Here is an 11,309-nt window from a genome sequence, read left to right as displayed (position 1 = left end):
TTGTATTTTCACTTTATTCAGTCAGTTGAAACAGAAATACAATCCTGTCTACACCCAATTAGTTCCAATTAATCTAACCAGGTTCCACACTCCCCAAACATTGCTGCTTTGAATGACATTCTTACTATAGACCCAAATGAGAAGGGTGAAATTACTTGGACAGAATAATTGCAAGTCTTTATTGTCCCTTTTTATCTATTATTAAGAAGACGTAAGAAGACCTACACCTCGAGTTAGATTATAACAGATGGCATGTGTCATAATGTTGCCTCATCATCATCACTGCCTTTACATCTCCAAGAAGGATCCTGCCAATATGTATTTGACTTAAGCTCTAGAAGTCAAATAGGGACCTGTATTCACATGATTTAGATCCGTCATCTACTCTATGAGTAACAAACATTACCAAAATATTTTTTGTGTATTCAATACTATTACAATATTGAAAGTAGAAGAAACCAATTTTCCACTGTATAAATGAAACCCTATTCATGTTGTTTCTCTGATTGAGAGAAGGCTGATTGCACTAAAGCAGAAAGAAGAAAGGCGACCTTCCTATTGTAGTTTATTAGATGGTGATGATGATGTGCAGAGGATGAAGGAGACTCCGCTGACACCGTCTTGATTGCATATAAAGGTTTATTACAAAGAAGCACAGCGTCAAATCAAGCATCTGAAGATCTGCTCGTGGGAGGGTGTGAAGCCAATGAACCACTCTGAAAATCAGCTTTGACCACAGAGTCTTAAATAAGGCAGTTGTTTCTCCTGAAAAACGTCACAAACCTATTGCTTTGCGTCCCAAGTTTTTCCTCCTATTCAAACTGCGAGGCACCCTCCGAGGACCTTTGACCTAGGGCCTTTGACCTAGGGCCTTTGACCTAGGGCCTCTATTTAAACACATAAATTCAGTTCAACATGTGTGACCATACACTTCACTATACTCACAGGATAAGAGAACTTGTGCTGTTTGTGCACTTAGAGAAAATCAGACTTACTTTGAATGGCTCTACTGACAGATTTCATAAAAACTGACAGCCATTCATCACTCATGTCGAGAATCTTAGGTCAGATGACTTACACTGAGTGTTATTTAGTTTTTCAAATGTTGAAAAGTGCAGCACAACACTTTATACTACAATGGGATATACACTATAGAATGGATCAAAACAGACATTTATGACAGATTTGTAAGGAGCAACACGATATCAGACTATTATACTTTTCCATTTTTATTTCTATATCCTTTTCGCTCTCAACTTTCGCAGGAAAATAACACACCATAGGTGTAGTGTGTTATAGCAGCATTGTAGAGAATCTAGGTAGGTAGACAATGAGTGGGGGAGACCCCCGTAATACACATGAAAAATCCAGTATCATCAGACCAGTTAATCTTTTAATGTATACCAACAGCAACAAAGACATGAATAACTTAAATGATGAGTCATCTCAAAGCAATCATATCCTGTCATAGAAGGCCATGTTGCTGATGGCAAGCCAAGTCAAACAGTAAAGGATACACTGTGTATGTTAAAGCTAAGGGAGATATTTGAGTTGATAGTTGATAGATGCAGGAAAGGTGCCTCAAAACCCTTCCTGCTGAATACACCAGGAAAGTTGGGTCCCAGCTCATCAGGAGAGACATGCCCAGCTGTTTTCTAAGACAATGCACTGTATGTGTCTCATGTCGTGTGTCTGTGTGAAGTTTCTTTTCGTAGCTTAAGTGGATCTTTGTCCCGGTTCCTTCCACTGAGATCAAGGATTGCTTTTTCATGGAAGACCTGGCAGTGACAGTAGCAAAATACAGTATGTAGTCAGAGAGAACAACAGTAAAAACATTTCAGTGGAGAGGGAGAACGGGGAGACTAACAAATGCAGCAGCAGGATTTATTTTATCCTTTACAGCCACAAAAAAAAAAAAAAAAATCTATTGCCATACTTTTAAGATGAGCACTTTAAGATTTTCCACTGAGGAGCTTAAGTGTACAGATCCCACTGAACAAAAATATATATATATATATGGACATTGTAGTGGCACAAAAACAGTAAGAAGTGATAAAAATAGAGTGATAATGAGGCGAGCTTTATGAAAAGTGATAAAGGATTAGATTTTTGACATCCTTGTTCTCATTTCTATGTAACAGGAATACCAAGAAATCAGTCTTTAACCATCTCTCTTTTGAGTGAACAAAGGTTTTGTCACATATTTTCTACATCTGTAAGAATATGAAGGGGCGAGGGACTAAGGCACATAACTAAAAAGAAATAAAGAGACAGCGGCTGAGGGCAGAGCTGCGGAGCATCCTGTACGATCCTTATTTGAAATGACATGACCACCACCACTGTCTGATAGGATTGATTTTCTCCATCTCATTTTATTTCTCCATCTGCTCTGGCACTGCCCCGTCAGATATGTATGTGCCAGTGCTGCCGGTCCATCTCCAACCTCAACAAGTCCTAAATCGGCTTATGCTCTGGCCAGTCTCGCTGCACGGCAGCTCACAACCCTGTATTTCCCGGTCTGTGTCAAGCACTAGGTCGCCCTCTCACTCATTTCCATTCTTTGCATATACAATTCGGACATATTTAGCCTTTGTTGCCAAAGTAACTGTAAGGAGTACTGTATGTGCCACAACCTGTTCAAACAATTTTGAAAAGGGATTTATTCAAAGCATTATCAAGACATGCTTAAACGGCCAATTAACCCAAATGACTAAAAATCCCTACCCTTAGTCGTATCCATGTTAGTTTTGGTTTCATTTTCTGATCATCTCCAATACAATGGAGGAACACAGAACATGGAATCTCATTTGTTGGAACTACTGTATATAGCACTTATAAATAAGTGTTATATACAGTAGTTCCAGTGTAAACTGTTCATAGTGATGTCTATGCATTGAGGATTTTTTTCTATGTAATTTGGGTTATCTGACCTTTTAAATAAAATAACATGTTATTGCAGTGTTTTCATAACGTTACTCTTAATTTAGCCATGTTTTTTAAAAATCTCTCTCTTTCGTTCTCGTTATTTTATCTGATTTTTAAAATTTTTTGATGTCAGCGGAGCTCTTAGTGTAGATTAAGGCAGGATTTTTAAATCATTAAAAGCTCTGCTGATCATCAGCGGGTCTCCCAGAGCACACAAACCTACTCACACATTTACATAACCGATGGTCAATTTAAACATTTGGATTCATGTGTCTAATTATTATGCTGCTGCTGCTTTTTATTTGCAGTGTGTTCTTAGTTCTGTTTCTCTGAGAGGACTGTCATAGAGAAACCTGGCCGAAGAGGTGTCTTTTTTTTTCGTTTGTGCTTAAGTTGCATACCTTACTTGATTTGGCATTGACGTCTCTGTAATAAAACTAAGCCCACAATTTACCTCCATGACATGATCATTTCCACGGAGAGATAGTGTCAGGCTTTTCCTCCAAGTGAGTGTGACACTGAAATGATATGGCAGGGTGCAAGCTTAGACATAGGGTCGTGGGCCTGGAACTGCATATCAGCGCAAATGTTTGCTCTTGCTGTGGGAGGATTTGACTGAAACGCTCGAGGAGATTCAACAGATTTCATAGAAGAGGGAGTTTAAGCACACAAACTTTGGTGTGAAATTCATGCTGCTTACCCCCCAGAAGGCAGACGGAAACCAAAAATTAAAACAGTTTCCACTGCAAAAGGGATATGCAGTGTGGTTGTGCGACAGAGAGAAATGTGGAGGTTAAGAGAGAGAGAGAGAGAGACTTAGAGAAATGAAGATGTTTTGTAGAATCAAAGAGAATCAAAGAGAGAAGGGGTTTTCAGCACTGTGGTAGTTTTCATAAAGATGTATGTCAAATTGTCTGTGAAACATGTTTACTCTAATTTTTCACTTTCCATAATGGTGGAATGTAAACTGAACACTTTATCATGCAGATAAATTGTGCGATCAGAAATATTATGAGATGATTCATATGTCAGATACATTGGTTGGTGTCCTAATGATCATGCACTGGCTTTTTTCTGTGGCTAGTTACATATAAAAGGCTCTTCACTTTCACTGCACACGACTTTGGTCCATGTTCTTACTAATTACGCTAATTCAGATATTCTGCTTGAAAACAGTCCCCGGTGCGGATTCAGTGTGTTGAAATCCACCCAGGGGCCACGGCTGTATGGAATCTGCTCCATTGTCATAAAGACAGATGAGGACGACGGTGGCCACAGAGCACATCGTGTTATTCCTCTGATTAAGATGTTTGCTCACAGCAGCATGCTCCCGACAAACTACTGCAAGCACCCCTACATATAACAATCAGTGATTACTCACACTAAGTTAATTAATAGGCTTGCTTACTAAAAACAGGATTTGGACTCGTTAGATGGCATTGATAAAATCCAGTTTTCCGTAGGCAGGCTAATCCTTAAGAATGTGTTGCTGAGAAGACAACATATCTGAAGAGTCCTAAAGCGAGAGATTGCTCTCTACGTCTCTTTTCCTCTGTATCGCTTCCTCCTTTTCTCTCCATCGCCTCCTTTTCCCTTGACCATTTCAAGAAGCAGATAAGTCAGCTGTGCACTTGCTCGTGTTGTGTTTGATAATTTATTCATGTATGATGTTAAACCATGGGATGACTTCTGCACGATGCTTAACCTTCTAAGCTCTGACTGAATGTTTAGGCCTACAGAAGCCTGCATGCTCTTGCAAACATATGAGCACACGGCATTTTTCACTTTTTGTTTTTTTTTCGCCCTGAACTCAGTTGACCATTCTGTTTTCAGCCTATGGGTGACACTGCCGAGAACTACGTTTCTGAGAGGGTTTCAAAATATTAGGATATTTTCTCAATACTGCATAATGCAATACAGTCCAACGTCACCACAAACTGCGGCCACCAGAATTACCAGTTACAAGTTGAATCAACTCTCAAACACTAGCAATAAAAACTGAACATTATATAGTTGAGTGTTCTTAATAGCTGGCAATTGAGTCTGTGGACTTCTTATGCAAGTCTTATGCAAGTTTGGCAATCACATAAAGGATTAGTATGACCAAAACATAAATCTATCTTGTTCCCTTCCTAACCTCTGACCTTCAAGGAGGAACCGTCACACTAAGCTCTACAAAGTGGAGTTTGCTGGCACTTTGATGATCGCGGGTGTAAAGAGACACGCCACTGATTAGACACATAGAGGTCAGTTTACAGTCAGTCACGGAGAGTTCTACTCAGCCTGGGAAAACAGTTGTATAATGTCTCCCGTCACCCTGGAAGAGCTTTGGAAGAGCTGAAGATTTTAAAATCTGGTTCTCCTCAGCAGTGTCAGTAGCGTGTAGCAACAGAATTTCAAGCTTGGTAATTGGATTTGGTTACTTATTACAGAAATGCACCCTGAGATTCCTAATTGACTAGAGCCTTTGACTTTTTATCGTAGAATCAGACCAAGGTTGTAAATCTGTTGCACTGCCAACCATGATCTAGTGCTCATGTATGGGCAATGAATGTGGTGCCGCGGAGACCTGGGATTGTATGGTCAATGTTAAGTACTGTAGAATAAAGTAGTAGCGCAGAAACCCATATTTAGCTTTTTTCTGTCTGCTAAGCTAACTAGCTAACCTGGGACTTCGGCTTCATTTAGAGCTTGACCAGTAGCAGCGACAAAAAGTGAATATCCCAACTTTATGGAAGTGCAACACTAAATCACAGTTACTGGCTGTTTCCTGACCGTAAACTTAATTTGCAGCCTTTTTAGCGGTTTTGTGAAGTATTGAGAAGAGGAGGTTGAAAAAAGTGTACAGAGATAGAAAGAGAGAGAGAGAGAGAGGGAGAAAGGATGACAAAGAGGTAGATGAGTGAAGAGACGGAGAAAGACTGAAAGAGAGAGAGTGGGGGGAGACAAAGACAAACACAGAAGGAGAGAGAGACAGAGACAAATAGAGAGATGTGATTAAATGCCTGAGAGCCAGGAGGGTACATCCATTCTGCTTGTCACCAGACAATCACACATTTCTAGCCAATGAGAAACCAACACTACTGCTAATTGCCAGTTAGGGAGCCTGTCAGTCATCTGGAAATGCTGCCTGAACCTAATTTGCATAATTTCCGGTATATCCTGCCAGCCAGCACTGGATAATTCTCAACGGCCAAAGCTGAGGCTGAGTTTTTCTCATCACATTTGACTTCGTTGGACAGTGATTACTCTCCCCTCGCAATTTCTCTGTCTGAAATATTCTCATCTCCTGGTGTCTGCGTGCCTTGTTTGCAGTCGTGCCTGCATGAGTGAATATGCATGCGTGTGTCAAAGTGTATACGCCCCAGTGACTAGTGGCTGGTAATTGAGAGGAGGGGGCTAATAACAATGGTGTAAGACAGGCCTGGGTAGACTCCATTATTAGGGGCTTGTTACACGGGCTAAATGCCGGGCAAAAAAAGCACACACACACATACACACACTTATAAACGTCCGTTTCTAGGTTGCTGTTGCAGTACAAGGTAGTGAAGTAAAGATGAAAGGAGGACGGTGGAGGAAGCAGAGGAGCAGGTGAACAAACTGAGAGGCAAATTGACTCTGGGCATGTTTTTATGTGTGTACGTGCGTGTGGTTTAACGTCCATAACCGTGTGTGACTGTGTGCATTTGCATATGTTTTTGAATTATGCGTCCGCTGTCATCGGAGTGTGTGGCAGACACCCGCACATCCAAATGTGCCCGATCCTATTTTTTTAATCTGACACATGTAACAAAAGCATCCATCCCCACAGCTCCCTGTCTGCCTATCCAGTAGTGTCATCTCATTCTTTCCCTGTGACCCCCCCCCAACTGCAACATCGTTGTCCCCTCCACCCATAACAAATGTTTATTTAGACGTCCAACAATGGCTTACTGTGATGGGTGCGCCGATCCAACATAAAGTATGTGAACCAATCTAAATCTAAATGGAAGTCGGGGGATGAGGCAGAGCCATAAGTGCATTCACAGATAACTGGTCCGTTTTTTTTCTCTCTCTCTCTCTGGAGGCTTTTAGTCAAATTAGCATTTAAAACCTCTTTAAAAACAGACACGCACACAGAAGAGCGAGAGTAAGATATCTGTAATTATGTACTGTTATAATATCTTTTTATACCAAGCATACATACACACAGGTATGTGTTTTTCCTCTTTTTTTTTTTACTGTTTGAATCTACTGGACCTGGTTAAGGAAAGATTGTGGTCTGGTTTAATAAAGAAAAATCCCACAGCGACATCAGATACATTGATATGTTTATCCTGAAATTATCAGTAAAATATTCAGAGATGACCTCTTAGTTTTCTGCCAAAATATCCAAACCCTACAGTACAATATAGATTTGTAGTGGCTACTGCATACTCGCACTTTTTTTTTTTTAATTATATTTACTCACGGCACTTGGTGGTTTTGGTTACGTGGTCTTATTTACATTTAACCAAAACAAAAGTATTTCTCTAACCTTAACCAGAGTGCCGACGAACATAATCCAGCCAGCAAATACTTTGACACCGCAACAGAATTAGGAAAACAGTTGTAATAGTGTAGTACGTAATTGATAGGGGACACGGTTGCAGCCTGAGTGTGGTTTGGTTTAAGCAACAAAAGCACTTTGGATAAGGTTAGAAGAAGATTAGATGTTAATAAAGTACATTTATACACAGCTCATCCTTTGAGTCACTTTTGACCTTTTCACCATTGACCCAAGGCCATGAACTTTCCCTAACCTTAACCAAGTGCTGCGGGGGCCTAATCAAAACCATAACGATCTTGTGGTTATTATGAGCAGATACTGTGGGAACAGGAAGCATTTTACTGATTTATTCAGTATCAACATTTTACAACTTGGCAAATACATTGCCTCACAATGTTAACAGAAAGTACCTCATTTTGTTAATGTTATCCAGACAGCATTGCTTCTTCTTCAGAATGTATTTGCTATTGCAAATCAGTTGTATAAAGATGTACTCTCTAGGACACAAGGTTGGCTTCAAAAGAATGTTTTGAACCATATACTCTCTTTTCTTTCTGCTCTTCTTTGCTTCAGTTGACAATGGTAGCTGCAACAGTAAGATATTGAATATAATGTCTGTTGGTTTCTTTATGCTTTCCTCCATTTCTGCTGCCGTAACCTCCATATGTGCCCTGTCTGTCTGTGACCACTGGCCTCACCTCCATTCTCACAACCCAGCTCACCCATGTTTGAACACACAGCACACCCACAAAAGAAGGTATGCACCTCAAGTCATGTCAATACAAGTGTGCTTATCTTTCATGCTCCATCATGATCATGATCATCAAAACTTAATAAATAATCATGCACCATGCCTTTGGCAAAAGTGTCACATGGCGGCAGTTCAGTGGGCTGAGATGGAAAATTCAAGTGGTCACCACCAAAAAAAGCATATAAATATCTAAATATTCATAAAAATATGACTCCACTGAAGGCTTCCGTCACAACTAAAGCCATTACAAGGCCACAACTGTTGTAATATACGACTGACATCACGCTGGTAATAAATCTCCTGGGGGACATCACATCTCATAGTAAGCGAGTCAGGATTTTGTCTCATAGATTACAGTCGGAGGCAATCCCACAGTCAGCGCTGAAATAATAGCTTTCTTCAAAACGGCTCATTTTTCTTTTATACCCCAGTAACTCAGCTTTTTTTTAAGATTTGTCGGTGAAACTTGTTCGACTGTTAGAGACTTTTATCAGTGTATTCTGTGTGTGTTGGGACATTGTTTGTGTGAGTGTATGTGTGTGTGTATGTTTGTGTGTGTTATACCATGCCTGTAGGGATGCAGTGTTGAACATGACCTGCAGCTGAAGTGGAAAATGAGTCACCTTGTACAAACATGTAGGGATTTAGGGTTAGGGATGTTGCTGTAAATTGCATGATTTACTCTTTTATGCATGATTTTCTCTCTCCCTCTTTTTCAGACATTCATAAACACAGAGACACGAATATACCCAGTTTTCCCCTCTTCATTTTTTCTCTCATCCCTCCCTCTTTTCTTTATTTGCCATCCTGCCCCTGTTTTTCTGCTTACTGACACCCTTTCCTTGAACCGACCATCCTCTATTCATTGTGACAGGTGATAATGGAATATTTTCTCAACATTTTAATACATAATAATACAAAAAATACACACATTGAAATGTAATGTAAAAGACACCTCTGATTTGGAACATTTACTTTAAAACAGGGGCAGGGACAGGGACTACTTTGTGTCTATAGGTAATTAAACATCTGAGCAGACAAAAATGACATTCGGAGTTCCCCAAGGCTTCATTCTGGGGCCCCTTCTGTTCAACATCTACATGCTCCCACTACCTGAGATTATGAAAAACAACAAAATATGTTTCCATAATCATACAGATGGCCTACACATTTACATAAACATATCACCAGGGGACTATAATCCCATAGAAACTCTGAGTAAGTGCATTGAACAAATGAACCATTGAATCTTGGTGAATTAATGGACCCAGATCGGAATTTTAACACAAAGTCAGCCCACTGTCACCTTCAGAACATATCGAAGATTAAAGGATTTATGTCTAGGCAGGATTTGGAAAAACTTGTCCATGCGTTTATCTTAAGTCAGCTCAACTACTGTAATGGTGTGTAAAGATCCATGTCTTTTCCTGAGAAAAGGTTTTCAGAACCTTTAAAATTTATCGTCTCTGAGCCCAAGGCTGGATAACCTCACTGACAACACTCTGGCAATTTGTTCAGACTTTGCCAAATTATTATAAGTTATTATACCATTGCTGAGTAGTACTCTTCATGATTAGCAAACCGATCTTCATGTGTTCAACTGGTTGAATTCCCTATTAATTTGATATTGTACAGTGATAGAATTAGCAATATTTAATACTGTATATTCTCAATCCATTTATAGGGATATATGTATATACTGTCTTTTTACAAGTTATTACATTATTCACACCAGCAGCTCCTGCTTTACCATTGTCTTATCCTAATCTACCCTTCCTTTAACCCACATTTCATCCTGTATGCCCTGGCTCCAGTCTAATATTTCTACTCCATGCATCTGTTTTACTCTCTTCTTTACTTCCTCTCACCATCAGTTCACTCTAATTAAACTCCCCTCTATCCTTCACCATTCATCACTTCATCCTTATCCTGTTGTTCCTTACTCCCCGAGTCTTTCTAATGGGATTTAGAGTGGGCTGTTCTTGTCTTATCCATTTTTCAGCAGCACCGACTTGTCCAGGTTATTAGCAGGCCATTACAGCCTCCTCCTTGAGCAGTTCAACCACCAGCCTATAAGCTTCAAACCTCTTCAACTCTCCATTTTTATCATTTTCTTTCCCCCTGGATTCACCCTACACTGCTTCTCTCTCGATATTTTTGCTCTTGCCTTATTTTCATTGCCCTTTGTCCTTCTTTATTTTTTCTTTGCACACTAAAGATTAAATAGAAGGTCTCTGGTGGGATCAAAACTCAAATATCAGTTGATCCAGTCTCATTGCTGAGGCAAAATAAGCGCATGAGTTCTTCGTAAATGTATGCAGATGCACACACTAACACTGTTCACTTGCAAAACAATGTACAAATGTACACATAATCAACTGTACACATACATCATTAATGCATGTATGCACACCACCACGGGAATTTTTGTTTCATCCACCAGAAGATAAAACTTTAGTTTAACCCTCAATATTTAGTATTTATAAGCTGTATATAAACAATTGAGGAAAGTTTTTTAACACATTACAGGGAAGCAGATATAAGGACATTTAAGTGTTTATGAATGTTATTGTCACCAGCTACAGTCAAACTCATCGTGTAAAGTATTTGCGATATATAATTTTATGAATGATTGACTATTATATAGTATGATGTTATATAACAAAATTATAATCATATAAAATGATAAATTTTATATATTAAATTTGTTAATTAACACAGAAAACTGTTGTCCACTTCACTATCTTTTTACAAATATAGTATATTGTGTTATAAACCATTTATTCAAGTGTTTATATGTTGTTTATAAATGCCAAATACTACCTTCCCTGGCCCCTTTGTCCACTTGCAATGTCTTGATGATTAAGATAGTTGTTTTGTTTTAAAATCTGGGTGATAAACAGTCACAGTTTCCATGCAACACAATCGATTACAATTCTTCACACACATACAGTATATATTCACGCAAGCTGACATAACCTGTCGCTAATAATGGGCAGTAATGTCTCTCCTGATGAAGAGTGGCCTATCCTTTCTGCCATGTGTCTGATAAAATAAGCCACATCTAACAATTTACTATCTCTCTCAACAGAGCTGTAAAACTTT

Source organism: Xiphias gladius, chromosome 6, assembly GCF_016859285.1.
Source record: "Xiphias gladius isolate SHS-SW01 ecotype Sanya breed wild chromosome 6, ASM1685928v1, whole genome shotgun sequence".
Taxonomy (NCBI): Eukaryota; Metazoa; Chordata; class Actinopteri; order Istiophoriformes; family Xiphiidae; genus Xiphias; species Xiphias gladius.
The sequence above is the reverse complement of the archived record's forward strand: the minus strand, read 5'-3'. Positions refer to the sequence as shown.